The sequence below is a fragment of the Oncorhynchus keta genome, chromosome 21, assembly GCF_023373465.1.
Source record: "Oncorhynchus keta strain PuntledgeMale-10-30-2019 chromosome 21, Oket_V2, whole genome shotgun sequence".
NCBI lineage: Eukaryota > Metazoa > Chordata > Actinopteri > Salmoniformes > Salmonidae > Oncorhynchus > Oncorhynchus keta.
This window is the reverse complement of record NC_068441.1, coordinates 21300097-21315756: the sequence shown is the minus strand read 5'-3', so window position 1 is coordinate 21315756 and position 15660 is coordinate 21300097. Positions and strand designations below refer to the sequence as shown.

General features: G+C 40.6%; 1 protein-coding gene across 7 annotated transcripts in view; it reads right to left on the bottom strand.

Moving 5' to 3' along the window:
* LOC118400247 (transcription factor SOX-13-like) overlaps positions 1-15660 on the bottom strand; it is a 79076-nt gene extending 63416 nt beyond the window's left edge. The window contains exons 1-2 of one of the 7 annotated variants that reach the window (XM_035796913.2): positions 15326-15660; positions 14975-15245 (exon numbers count right to left, since the gene is read on the bottom strand). The gene's annotated coding sequence lies outside the window, so the exon portion shown is untranslated. Of the gene's footprint in view, positions 1-664; positions 908-934; positions 954-1184; positions 1204-14974; positions 15246-15325 lie in introns of those variants that run through there. The other 6 variants (XM_052473477.1, XM_052473474.1, XM_052473476.1 and 3 more) reach the window with 6 other exon arrangements.

Here is a 15660-nt window from a genome sequence, read left to right as displayed (position 1 = left end):
AGTTTCAAATGAGAACGTGTTCTCAACTAGCCTACCTGGTTAAATAAAGGTGAAATAAATAAAAAAAATAATCCAAACACCTAACACCCCTCAGGAAAATACTTTAAGGGATAAATAGGCCACGACTCACGATAAAACAGACATAATGTAAATATATTCTGTGTTTTAACATTCGCAGCTATTCTCGGGAAAGTAGTTGATAGTTTAATTCTCATCTGCCAACACAACTGGCATCGTCACTAGTTATTGCGTGCGCTGTCACCTTACAGATACGATGCTGTGACTGTTCTGCCTATTTAAAAATATATATATATATTTAAAAAGACCTTATGGCATACGCAGACTACAACTCAAGGCAAGGCGAAACGGACCTGTCTGTGTAACTTGATACATATGTCATTTCATTAGCAGGGCTACTCATGTTCGAACATTTATGAAATAAAGCGCAAATATTGCCTTGTATTCGAAACACTCGCGATCCAGGATGCGCGCATGATGTTTGGGTGGAAACGCATAGGGAAACGATCCAAAAGTACACGAAGCGTATGAAATTGTATGGACAGTGAGTTATATGTCCTGTCGTTAACAAGTAGCCTAGTACAGTGTGTATGGACTCATCACACTAATCCTGGGTAAAGTGCCCCGCTCTGTTCTTTTCACTCACCACTCCTGAAGCTCGCGGGCTTTCCAAACGTCTGTTTCTGTTTTTCCCGAGCGCTCACCGCTGATTGCTCAACGAATGCAAAGCACGAGAAGACGCGTTGTGTCGGCTTCTCTTCCGTCTACAGGAAAGACGAGGACAGGGTTACAGAAGGACCTATCGTTGCTATCAACTTCACGGTAGTTCTGCCCAACACTCACACAACCTCACCCCGCTTTCTCCCCATGACTTTCTGGTGTTTTGTTTCTAACATTCACTCTCCCTTCCACTCACCTCCCCCTTAAAGGGAAAGGACCTCTTTATCTGTCGCCACAATGGGATTGGAAGAGAAGGGATCATGAGAAAGGGCCCGGGTATCAAATCAATGGGATCATTAGACTGGAAAGAAAGGCCTTTTATGCACTCGATTCTCAACTGAAACAATAACCAAACTATCAGTAAGGTATCCCTTCCCCTACCCTCCAATATAGCACAAACAGACACACACAACAAGGGTAGACCATACATTCGTGTTCAAAAGTACCTAACACTGCTCAACACAGGACTTGAACATTCATGGGAAACAGCATTCCTTATTGGAGCAAGTATTCCAAACGTTTACCTTCTTCGTGACGTTGGTCTACACTGGGTCAAAGTGTAAGTAGGACGACATCACCCTAAAGCAACCTGGTCTCAATGCATTTCGTATTATTCTTTACGTAAATCCGGGAGACGCATTTTAGCATTATATGTTACGTTTTGTGTGGTATGTATTCATTCGTGGATGTCCATCACCAATTTCATATGATATGTTACAAATTACAATTCGTGTTATATGTTACGAATTTTCAAAATTTACAATACGTTACGAATTCTAGCTAGGTGGCCAGGGAGTCAGGTTTAAGGTTAGGTTGCTAAAAACATCTTATATGTTACGAATTTGCAAAACTTACAATATGTTTCGAATTCTAGCTAGGTGGCTAGGGAGTCAGTTTTAAGGTTAGGGTTAAGGTTAGGAGTTAGGTTAAAGGGTCAAGGTTAGTATTAGGGTTAGGGGAAGGGTTAGCTAAAAGGGTTACCTAAAAGGGTTAAGGTTAGAGTTAGGTGAAGAGATAGCTAAAATGGTTGCGGTCACAGATAGGGGAAGGGTTTGCTAACATGCCAGGTAGTTCCAAAGTAGCTCAAAAGTAGTAAGTAGTTGAAAAGTTGCTAATTAGCAAAAATTCTAAAGTTGTCCGTGATGAGATTCAAACTCGCAAGGGTTGCTAGATGTTCACATTATATGCTTAACCATCCACCCTACTTTTGTTGTTGCCTTAATTAACCATCTGTCTTATGTAACCATACCAAACATAACATATCATACTAAATGGAGGCTCTCTGATTTACGTACAGAATAATACTAAATGCTCTGAGACCGGGTTGCCTGAAGTTGTATCACATAGTACTTACTGTATCTGTTACAAGGATGGAAGCTTTGCAGTAGTGCTGAGCGATTAGTGCTTTTTGAGGTCAGTTCGGTTTCGGACCAATTCTTTTTTAAATAATCACGGTTTTCGATTGTGATGACCTTTTCCAACATTATATGCATTGTGCGTTATGTGGGTTGAATGTTGTAACAACACAGAATAACAATTAAGTCTCATGATGGTAGTGACAACCCATTGCTGCTCACCACTTATAAACCATCATTTATTCACATATAATAAAATATTTCAGTTGTTGTGTATATTACTTTTGTTTTATTTGATGACTTTATTTAATTCTGAGTCATCTCATCTCCATAGAGCTGCTGCCTGTGCTGTCTGACAAAAACACTATTTTGTAGTTAGCCAGAAGAGGACTGGCCACCCCTCATAGCCTGGTTCCTCTCTAGGCTTCTTCCTAGGTTTTGGCCTTTCTAGGGAGTTTTTCCTAGCCACCGTGCTTCTACACCTGCATTGCTTGCTGTTTGGGGTTTTAGGCTGGGTTTCTGTACAGCACTTTGAGATATCAGATGATGTAAGAAGGGCTATATAAATACATTTGATTTCATTTGAATTTGATTTGAAGTTCTTCACTGTAAATAAGACTGCTGAATACCAACTATCAATCACTTAGATCATGTATTTTCAGGTAGAGATACCTCGTTAATCTACAGCTGCTCTCTATATCGCCTCACGATCGAGCATTCTTCTCTCTTCAGTAGCAGGCGTAAAATTAACACAGACTGACAAGTATATGCGCTATGGATTATGGTAATTGTAGTCCGTCGTGGAAAACGTACCCAATAGTCATACTTGAGTAAAATCAAAGATACCTTATTAATCGAAAATGACTCCAGTAAATGTGAAAATCACCAAGTAAAATACTAATTGAGTAAAAGTCTAAAAGTATTTGGTTTTAAATATACTTAAGTATCAAAAGTAAATGTAATTGCTAAAATATCCAAATATCAGAAGTAAAAGTATAAATAATTGTATTGAGTAAAAACTACATTATTTTCTTTATGAATGTAGTGAAGTAAAAGTAAAAGTTGTAAAAAAAAAGTTGTATAAATAGTAAAGTACAGATACAAAAAATAAACTACTTAAGTAGTACTTTAAAGTAGTTTTACTTAAGTACTTTACAATACTGATTGTAGTTAATTACCACGTTTTTGTGCTAAACTAAGTACAATATTGGCCTGTTGGAAACTACAACCCCCGACTACATTGCACAGTTCAGACTGTATATGATTTATCTCTACAGAAACTGTGCGATGTCCGCATTGAGCTCACAGAAGAAGAACAAATTAAATGGAATTCAAATACTTGAACCAAAGTAGGTTAATTAGTTATTTAAAAAATAACCGAAGTGTCGGTTAATCGCTCAGTCATTCACACAGTCATTCAGTCAGTAGTAAGTGAATCGATCAGTCTGTCAGTATGTTATAATCAGCCAGCCTGGGCTGCCCTGGCCTGTGTTTACATTCAGCTCTCTTTCCAGAGAGAGAGAAAAGGAGAAGCGAGGTCCCTGATAGAGGGGTGGGGGAGGGAGAGATAGAGAGAGAATTGGGAGAGAGAGAGGGGGGGGAGAGAGAATTGAGAAAGGGAGAGAGAGAAAGAAAGAGGTGAGGGCGAGGGCCGGGAGAGAGGGAGAGAGACTATAGCTAGCTATAGCTGGGAGCGAACTGATGTGCCATTTCTAATCCCCCCTGTTCCTGCCTTTGTGCTGTGGCCCAGCAGGAAGTGGGAGCTGGGCAGACAACAATTAACAAAAGAGCTGTGAAGAATACAATTAGCCATCAATGGCCAACCACAGTCCTTTGTGCCTGTCACCATGGTGATGGCCCAACACCACTATTGCAGAACCCTTTCTCCACTTCTCCTTTTTACTCCCCTTCGCCTTTGCTCTCTCTCCCCCCTCTCTCATTTTATTTTCTTCCTCTCAATCTCTCCCATCTCTTTTTTTTTCTCCCTCTCGCCAGTTCATCTTTCCTCTTCTCTGTACACACTCTCTCTCTCTGTTTATTTGTGCGTCACTCTGGTGTCAGTAAGCTGCAGTGAGACTGTTTGCCTGTCTTAGGATCTGGCACCCTTATTCTCCCCTCTGCCTTTCAGGCCATGCATCTTTGTCTACCCTGCCTGCTGAAGCCAACTAAACTGGGCTGAGCTTTCATATCAATAGAGAGAGAATGTGAAAACACTACTCCAGGGGTGGGCAACTCCAGTCCTGGAGGATTCACAGTGTGTGTGTGCACTTTTATTCAAACCCAGCACTAGCACACCTGATTCAAGTAATCGACTTACCATGGTCTTCAATCTCGATAATGATACATTTAATCTGGTATGTGTGCGTTGATCTGGGCTTGCACACAAGTCTGCACATACTGTGGCCCTCCAGGACCAGAATTGCTCATAAGCAAAGAGACAAGCTTTATATTGGTTTCAGTGGGACCTATCCCCACAAACCAAACTTTTTAAGTCCGTTATGTGTGTTTGCATCAGCACCTAGCCTCCATGCCATATATGTTGTAACAGACACAATCCAAGCTGCATGAGATTACCACCACTCTCTTCCTGTGTGCCAGGTTGTCTCTTTGCCTCACTTTTGTGGGGTTGGCAGCCCCCTGCCCTTCCCTGATGGCAAAGATCTGTATCAGACCACACGGCTGCCTGCTCTCTGCCCTCACTCATTAGATGTCTATCTGACTGTGGGCCTCTATGTTCTCTCCTGCATCTGATATGTCAGCCTGCCTGCCTGTCGAATCTAACAGCACTCTCAGCACCACTGGTGGGTTGGACTGAAACACAGTTTTCAAATGAATATCAACACACTGTCTGTCTCTCCCTGTGGTGCTGGTGGAACCCAGTCCATATCTAACACTGCACACCCACAATCCCAACCAGTGTTCACAACAACACAATGTACTGAAGACCTTAAGTTAAGCACGAGCTCACTAAAACCATGACATTGGTCTGCAGGGGGTTCCGATGTCGGGGCACACTTCTGGGTATTAAGAGACTGGAAGATGACTGGTAACATTGGTTGTTAATGAACGGGTCATAGGGGAAAAAGTTTGGTGAGCCACCAGTTTTGGGGATAAAGAAGAATCATACTCATAATGCATGCTTGTGCTGTATCACACTGTCAGCCAGAACATCAAGCTCAACCATTTTGTTAGCAATGCTAATGCTTAAAGAAAGCCCTAGTGAAGAGAGATAACAGTCAGATAAAGCTGTGGGGGAAAGCTACTCATGAGGTTGACTATATCCTATTATTCTGCTTAGCTGACACTACTGTATATTTGATGGCAGCCAAAGCGATAAGGCAGATTTGCCTATGTGTGCACTTAAACAAACCAAGGTGTCTTCACCAACATGCAAAAGGCGAGGTGGGAAACAGAAGAGGTCGGATACACACACCGACCGCATGGGAGAAGTAGGCTGAGAATGTTATCGAAAACAGCAAACACATCACTCCTGTGTGTGTGTGTTTGTTAGTGTGCGTGATACATGCTTATATGATAACAAATGCTCACATTATTTCTCAGAAGCGAAGGGACCGCAACACCCCCTGTTCCAACACCGCTTCCGCAAATTCGAGCAAAACAACACATCTACCATCGGAAAAACACACTGCCGCAGTAACACTCCCTATCACAAACATTACCCTATTGAAACAGACCACAGTGACCCGCTTGAGCTGATCGTTATACTAGTTCATGCACAGAATTTAAAATAAACTGTTAAAATGTGACAGCCAATCTTTTTGTGACAACAATTTGGGTGATAGCCAACAGAAGGCCTCAAACCAGTGCCATTGTGCTTGTCAAGCCTCATATGGCTGTTCAATTGGTGGAGTCAGGTGTGGTAGTGGTGGGCTGGAGAAAAAGCCTGCACACCATGCTGCTCTTGAAGACCTGTTTTGAAGAACACTGGTGAAGACAGTGAAATCAATGTCTATCGAACTTCTCTCTGTCTCTCTATGTCTCTCTTACTATCTATATATCTCTCTGTCTAAAGTCTAGCCCCAGTAACCACCCACACTCTCCCGTGCCCTGCCTGCCCTAACATAAGGCAAACAGCAAGCCACGTAAAGATCTGCTCCCTCTCCACGGGCACACACTCACACCAGTGGATGCTGCTGAGGGGAGGACGGCTCATAATAATGGCACACATGGAAACCATGTGTTTGATGTATTTAATACCATTCCACTTATTTTGCTCCAGCCATTACCAGGAGCCCGTCCTCCCCAATTAAGGTGCTACCAACCTGCTGTTACACACACACACTCAGGGCAGCGGCGTAGGGCAGTTTTGTGGGGCTCCCACGCAAGGTCCAAGCAAGGCCTCCTTAGGGTTTTTTCTCCTTCCATGGGGCAGAGAGAAGAATGTGCAGTATTATAGCTAATCTCATGCTATTTTACACATTTTGAGAGAATGTTGTTGTTTTAGAGCTCAGTGATTTTTGAAAAATAGGACAATCTCAACAATTTCCACAAATATGTGTCTTAATATTAAATGTTTTTTAAATATATATTTTGATAGACCAAAGTATTAGCTATCACACCATGTAAAGGAACAACCTCCTAATTATTATTCTGTTTCCTCATAAAATGCAACTAACTGGATTATGTCAACTCTGTCAGACACCATCATCAAATTAATTACACATTAAAGCTGAACTGTGAGTCAACAAGCATTCAACAAGTATGTTTTGATAAGCCTAAATAACTTCATGAGTAAAAATGTGCTTAACAAGTCACATAAGTTGCATGGACTCACTCTGTGTGCAATAATAGTGTTTAACATGATTTTTGAATGACTACCTCATCTCTGTACCACACATAGCATTATCTGTAAGGTCCCTCAGTCGAGCAGTGAATTTCAAACACAGATTCAACCACAAAGACCAGGGGTGTTTTCCAATGCCTAACAAAGAAGGGCACCTTTTGGTAGACAGGTATAAAGAAGGAAAAAAATACATTGAGTGTCTCTTTCAGCATAGTGAAGTTATTAATGACATTTTGGATGTTGTACCAATACACCCAGTTACTACAAAGATACAGGTGTCCTTCCTAACTCAGTTGCCGGAGAGGAAGGAAAGCGATCAGAGATTTCGCCATGAGGCCAACAGTGACTTTAAAACAGTTAGAGTTTAATGGCTGTGATAGGAGAAAACTGAGGATGGATCAACAACATTGTAGTTACTCCACAGTACTAACCTAACTGACAGAGTGAAAAGGATGCCTGTGCAGAAAATATTCCAAAACAAGCATTCTGTTTACAAGGCACAAAAGGAGCTGCAGGTAGCATTAGTAGTTAGAGTATTGGGTGGTAACTGAAAAGTTTCTGGTTTCAATATCCAAGTTGAAAAATCTATTGGTGCCCTTGAGCAAGGCACTTAACCCTAATTTGGTCTAGGGGTGCAATACTACTATGGTTGACCGTGTAAAACAACACATTTCACTGCACATATCCGGTGTATATGACAATAAATATTTTTTTAATGTATTTTTAATACTGCAAAAAATGTGGGAAAGCAAATTGGTTATTGATCATTGCTAAACAACCATTTTATCTGAAAAGAATAATGGGCAAATGTTGCGCAATCCAGATGTGGAAAGCTCTTAGAGACCTACCCAGAAACAATCTGTAATCACAGTATTATTTCACAGTGTTGATGTCTTCGCTATTATTCTACAATGTAGAAAATAGTAAAAATATACAAAAACCCTGGAATTAGTAGTTATGTCCAAACTTTTGACTGGTACTGTATGTGAGAATCCTGTTCACTGATTACAGCTCAGCGTTCAACGCCATAGTGCCCACAACGCTCATCACTAAACTAAGGACCCTGGGTTTAAACACCTCCCTCTGCAACTGGATCCTGGACTTCCTGACAGTCCGCCCCCAGGTGGTAATGATAGGCAACAACACCTCTGCCACGCTGATCCTCAACATAGGGGTCCTCAGGGGTGCGTACTTAGTCCCTTCATGTACTCCCTGTTCACCCATGACTGTATGGCCAAGAATGACTCCATCATTAAGTTTGCCGACGACACAACAGTGGCCTGATCACCGACAACAATGAGACAGCCTATAGAGAGGAGGTCAGAGACCTGGCAGTGTGGTGCCATGACAACAACCTCTCCATCAACGTGAGCAAGACAAAGAAGCTGATCATGGACTACAGGAAAAGGAGGGCCGAACATGCCCCATTCACATTGATGGGGCCGTATTGGAGGGGGTCGAGATATTCAAGTTCCTTGGTGTCCATATCACCAATAAACTATCATGGTCCAAACACACCAAGGCAGTTGTGAAGAGGGCACGACAACACCTTTTCCCCCTCAGGAGACTGAAAAGATTTGTCATGGGTCCCCAGATCCTTATAAAGTTCTACAGCTGCACTATCGAGAGCATCCTGACCGGTTGCATCACCACCTGGTATGGCAACTGCTCGGCATCCGACCGTAAGGCGCTACAGAGGGTACTGCCTACGGCACAGTTCATCACTGGGGCCAAGCTTCCTGACAGGACCTATATACTAGACAGTATCAGAGGAAGGTCCTAATAATTGTCCAAGACTCCAGTCACCCAAGTCATAGACTGTTCTCTCTGCTACCGCAAGGCAAGCGATGCCAGATCACCAAGTCTAGGTCCAAAAGGCTCCTTAACTGCTTCTACCCCCAAGCTATAAGACTGCCAAACAATTAAACCTTTGTTTTTACACTGCTGCTACTCGCTGTTTATTATCTATGCATAGTCACTTTACCCCTACCTACATGTACAAATTACCTTGACTAACTTGTACCCCCGCACATTGACCCGGAACCGGTACCCTCTGTATATAACCTTGTTATTGTTAAATAAAGGTTAAATTGAAGAAAAATATATATATATTTTGTTACTTGTTATTTTATTTTTGACATTAGTTTATTTAGTAAATATTTTCTTAACTTTATTTCTTGAACTGCATCATTGTTTAAGGGTTGTAAGTAAGCATTTCACGGTAAGGTTGTATTCGGCATGTGACAAATAACATTTGATTTGATCAAATTTGATTTAACTTATCTAATTAAAATACAGTATATTAGTGTTAAATTTGTCATTCATATTTTACAAATGTTCGATTTTCTTTCTCACTTTGACATTACAGAGTATTTTGTGTAGATCGGTGACTAAAAAATGACAAATCAATCCATTTAAATCCCACTTTTTAACACAACAATATTTGGAAAAAGTCAAAGTGTTATGAATAAAACCTGAAGGCTTTAAAATGACACAATACATTATTTACCATTCATTTCCATTGGGCACAAAATAATCTGAAACACAACCAAAACAAACAGCAAATGCATCCCAAAAAATTCACAAACTTGAAGTAGTCATTGCATGCTATGAATATGGGACCAAATACTTAACTTTTTACTACATTAATACACATATAATTTCAGTTTTATCCTACAGAAAATATAGAACAAATATTACAACAAATGTTATGGTTGAACTCAAATATACTGATTAATAAAAAAACATTCTTAATGTGTTTATTTTATTATATTTATTAATGATATTATGAATAGAAACAGAGGAGTTGTCACATACGCAGCTATCAAAAATATATGGGAATATCTGCTCAATCCAAATTTACAAGCAATTAATTACAGCATTACCACAAAAATGGAGGAAAGTGGAAAAGGGAGAAGGTAGGGAACTTGTTTGCCTGCCATATATTAAAGATACAAATTGGCTGAAAGGAATTGGCATAAATAGAAAAATATACCAGTTTCATTTTGAGGACAAAAATGTTGACAGCTGCGCCATACAGGTTGTAAAATAAATGGGAAGAGATATTTTATGTAACGATTCCATGGCACATGGTTTGTGAACTGGTACAAAAAACACTTGATTCAACACTTAAGAGTTTTTAAATGTAAAAGATTATATAAAATTCTTGCCACCAACAGAATGCTATATATGTGAGGCATACAACAATCTCAGCTCTGTAGATTTTGCTGCGAAGAGACAGAATCAATAGATAATTTATTCTGGTATTCCCCTATGTAGCTTGTTTCTGGTCACAGGTTCAGGAATGGTTCAGAAAATCACACCACGCACGTACAATTAACCTTTTACAAAATAGCATTGCTGGGCAATTTGGAAAAACATAGTCAGTCAATAAATAGTATAATAATACTTGTAGCTATACAATTAGAAAGGTTAAAAAAACATTGGTAGGACATCATAGGTCAATTGAAAAATATATGGCACATGGAAACCAAATGTAGCAGAAAAGCTGTAAAAAAAAACCTAAAATATATATTTGTCCTCCAAAGAGGGGTTAATACATTTTCTCTATTTTTCATTAAAACTTAAAAATAAATAAAATACATATAAGTGAATTAGTCCCAATACTTTTGGTCCCCTAAAATGGACGGACTACGTACAAAAAGTGCTGTCATTTCAAAATGGCTCACCCGATATGGATCAAAATACCCTCAAATTAAAGCTGACAGTCTGCACTTTAACATCATAGTAATTGTTTGATTTCAAATCCACACTTCCAGAGTATAGAGCCAAAAGAATAAAAAATACTTCACTGTCCCAATAATTATGGAGGCACTGTCTATAAAAGTCGAGGGCCCCTTCCCCACGACTTGTGGGAGCTGTGAGGGTGTGTGCTACGCCAGTGATAAATCAAATCAAATCATCAAATCAAATGTTATTTGTCACATACACATGGTTAGCAGATGTTAATGCGAGTGTAGCGAAATGCTTGTGCTTCTAGTTCCGACAATGCAGTGATAACCAACAAGTAATCTAACTAACAATTCCAAAACTACTGTCTGATACACAGTGTAAGGGGATAAAGAATATGTACATAAGGATATATGAATGAGTGATGGTACAGAGCAGCATACAGTAGATGGTATCGAGTACAGTATATACATATGAGATGAGTATGTAGACAAAGTAAACAAAGTGGCATAGTTAAAGTGGCTAGTGATACATGTATTACATAAGGATGCAGTCGATGATATAGAGTACAGTATATACGTATGCATATGAGATGAATAATGTAGGATAAGTAACATTATATAAGGTAGCATTGTTTAAAGTGGCTAGTGATATATTTACATCATTTCCCATCAATTCCCATTATTAAAGTAGCTGGAGTTGGGTCAGTGTCAATGTCAGTGTGTTGGCAGCAGCCACTCAATGTTAGTGGTGGCTGTTTAACAGTCTGATGGCCTTGAGATAGAAGCTGTTTTTCAGTCTCTCGGTCCCAGATAGGGGGCAGGAGGGGTACAGTCTCTCGGCAGGGATGAGGGGGGTGCTGGGGTTGAGGGGAGGTGAGTACAGCACTGCCCCACACAAAGCCATCCCTGAAATAGCCCCTCACACAATGAAACCTGCCACTCTGTCTATGAGATAATGTCTAATTGAAAACACTGCAGCCATTGTGCTCCTGTCACCGGCTTTATTGTCCAGATAGCCCTCCCCCACCTCTTTTTCCATTGACGCGGCACGATTGTTCCTTGCCATTGTGGCACCCGCACCCTACTCTCTTTCTCTCTCCCTCTCTCCGTATTGTTATAATTTCATTACTCTGCTTCTCCTTTCGCTCCCCTGCAGATCTTTTGTTCAACACATTTAGGCACTTCATTTGGAACCACTGCCAGTGTGTACATGTGTGTGTATACAGTATGTGTGCTAAACAGCTGTCAGTTTCATGAGATAAAACAGGAAGTAAATCATCTGAAGAGTTATGTCTCATTCTGTAACATCATGGGGTGCTATAAAGCTATATATACATGCAGATGTCAAGAGAAAATGTAGGAAATCTATTTTTTGTAATGAAATCACATGGTAGTTATGAAGAGATAAGTAGTATAATCTATTCACAAGTGAATCAACAAACCTTGTTTGAACACAGTAAACCACATCAGTGGTCACCAACTCTGGTTCACTAACTCTGGTCCAGAAGAGCTACTGTGTCTGTGCTGCCCTTCATCCCAGCAAAGCATGAATACATGAGATTCAATAAAATTGATAATCAAGATTCGATAAGGCTTTATTTAGTAGCTGAATCAGGTAGCCTGTGTTAATATGATTCCTGCAGCCTATTTTCCCAAAACCTTGGGTGACTTTCCAACACCTCTGGTACAGGTTTGGCCTCAACACCCTGCCACTGTAGATCAGATCCTGTGTGTTACAGCCAAAGAGTCACACAATGAAAAATTCCTGCACATTTCCTCATTTTCACAAACCCTATTTCAAACAAAAAGGCCTTACCGGACCTGCGTATTGTTCACAGTGTTAATTGGGGGGAAAATAAGTGTGTATTGTGCATTGCGACGGCCCTGTGAAAACAAGATAAGAGCCTTATAAACAGGTCCAAGCCGATGGCCATTCAATGGATTGTTTGATAGAAAGAGTGTGAACAAGTTGAAAACAGATTATTTTCACTTTTTGCTATGACCAAGTCTGTCTGCCTGAGGTGAACGGTCTGGAAGTCCCCCAGGTCTGTTCTGAGAGCTTCTCCTGGATGCTGTCAGAGATGGTGACAGATGGCTGTTTGACACAAAACATCCCTGCATAGGTCAAAGGTAATACATATACCTGTATATTTAATTGACTTGATTGATTGGCAGGTAAAAAAAACATACAGAGACAAAGTCAAAAAAACATCCTGAAGACAGAGTCATCCAAGGTACAGTATTTACAAATTGTCTCAATTAATTATTGTCACTCCATCATGCCAAGCACTAGCTAATTGAATGTTGTTTAACGTTACACACTTACACACATTCTCCCTTTTTTTCTCTCTCTCACACACACAAACATGTGCATGCACACGCTCGCAAGCACACACACACACACACACACACACACACACACACACACACACACACACACACACACACACACACACACACAGATTTGTGTGAGGAATAACGCAGCCCACCCTGAAGACAGAGATGGCTGTCTCTTTCTGCTGACACCATCACCATGCAGTAACCAGACACAGTAAGCACTATTTGCATTACCACAAGCTATAGCTAGCTGCAGCTGCTGCTCCAGTTTGATTGAGGAATGGATAATAGCAGTCTGGTTAGATTCATTTTAACCATTTCTTTGTAAGGAACATATTCAATTTACATTACAAAGACATATCAAAACATTTAATTCCTACTTTCTTTTTTTGTTTCTGACACAGATAAAATAAAGTGTACTGCATGTGTTCACACAAACCCTCTGTATTTGGAAGAATTGTGGTGGCAGCATCATGTTATGGGTATGGTTGTCACTGGCAGGGACTGGGGAGTTTGTCAGGATGGAAAGAAATATGAAAGAGCAAAGCCCAGATAAAAAGTTAGAAGAAACCCTGCCTCAGTCTTTTGAATACATAACCTTCGGAAAGAGTTGAATTATTTTTATGCCAAAAACACAGCAGAATGGCTTTCCAATAGGTGTTGAGTGGTCCTGAGTGGTCCAGTCTCAGTCTGACTTAAAATTATTCATAGCTGTAGGCTACCAAAGTAGCTTCCACCAAGTATTAACTCTGGCGTGTGAAAACATACGCAATAAAGACATCTTCGTAATCCCTTTTTACATTTAATTTGAAGGCAGCAAAATGTGAAGACTGTGCTAGGGGTGTGTACCCCCGCACATTAACTCGGTATCGGTACCCCTGTATATAGCCTTGTATCGTTACATTCTTTTTACTTTATTTAGTCAATATTTTCTTAAATCTTATTTTTCTTAAAACTTCATTGTTGGTTAAGGGCTTGTAAATAAGCATTTCACAGTAAGGTCGACACATGCACCTACATTCAGTGCGTGTGACAAATAAAATGTTATTTGATTTGGGTAGACTTTCAATAGGCACTGTATGTTCATACAGTAAGTTAAAGGCAAAACATTTTTCAATTTCAATGTGTGCTTTTTTGGGGGCCAGTGACTGATGTCATAAGTCTGACACATTTCTGTGTAATTGTTTTCCTTCCTTTTCCACTTGTAAGTCCAAATACATAATACCACCCACCCTATACACACATAAACACACAAAAACCCAAAGAAAGTACCCTGAATACATTTTTTATAAACCGACCAACCAAACATCTCTGTTTTGAATAAACAAACATGACTATAATAACAATGTATCAAGTAGCTCTTGGTTCTATTCTTTCCTAGTCTCTCAGTCCAGGTCATGATATGATGCTATCAATGGGTGCTGGCTTTACAGGGACACACAGACTAACAAACAAACTACCCTGAGAATCAGAATAGGTACCAAGGCCACCCAGAGTTTGAAATAACAATCACATTAGAATACATCTGCCTTGATGTTATGTATTTGAACTTTCGGCATAACATTTATTCATGGAGTTTTGATACAGGCCATAGAGAGCAGATGTTGAAAGAAATAACCACACAAGAGTCTGCGCCCCAAACATGTTCAATGAGGGTGCTATGAATAGACAGACAGAATGAGAGAGCGGGAGGTGGGCAGGATACAGACCCACACCTGGCAGAGCCAGGCTGAGGTAGGAGAGGGGTCAGGTGTCTTAGGGATGGTCAGACGGATGAGAAGGGGGAGAAAAGACAGACAGACACACACACACACAGCAACAGGAAGTGGTCTCTGGAAAGAGAGGGGGGTTGATTATCTGACCCAGGCACTGTTTCCTTTGTCTGAAAGGGGGAGACACAGGAAAGACTGAGGAAAGACGGATGAGATGTAGGCCTACATATGTATAAGTGTGTGACTGTGTGTGTGTGTCTGGTGAAGACCTTTAAAATAATTTCAATTGTCTTACTACGTAGAGAAATCCTCTAGTAAAACTTGCGAGAACTTTACCAGTGCGACGGTCAATTGCCAACGTCTGTCGAGTCTCACTGTTCTCAGTCGGACTTGAGAAGGTGTGGGCAATGAGGGTCATCTGGCATGTTGCCACAAGCTGTGGCACCCCTTCCTTATAAGATGAGGCGCAGGGTTCCCGTCCTGTAAGACGACACCTCAGCCCTCGCTGCGGAGGCTTCTTGCTCCTTTTCTTTCTCCCACTTGTGGACTCCGGTCTGTTTTCGGCTGCTCGTTACCATCACATGTTGTATGTTTATATTATTGTAAACTGCAGATTTAAAGGAAAGGCTCACACATCTGGAATATTATATTGTTTTGTGCATCTATGAGTGATGTTCTATCTTTTACCTGGGTCATTTCATATTTTCATATGCATCTGAGTTATTGGAGAAGAGCGGGCAGAAATCCGGCCGGTATGACGTAGCACTGTGATAAAGTCCCCGCACTACACTGGAAGTTAATATGAATACAACGTTTAGATCGCGAAAACGTCTAGCATACATGTCAGTTTTCAATACTGGCCGATGTCATTACTCGGGAAGATGTCTTCTCTCGAATGAGCCATTGGTCATATTTTTGCGATAGTTCTACCTCGATAAATGTGTCATTTAACAGAGGGTATAGCAAGCACATTCTTCCTACTTCTCTGCTTCTTTAGTCCAGGGTGCATTGCATGGTACTGT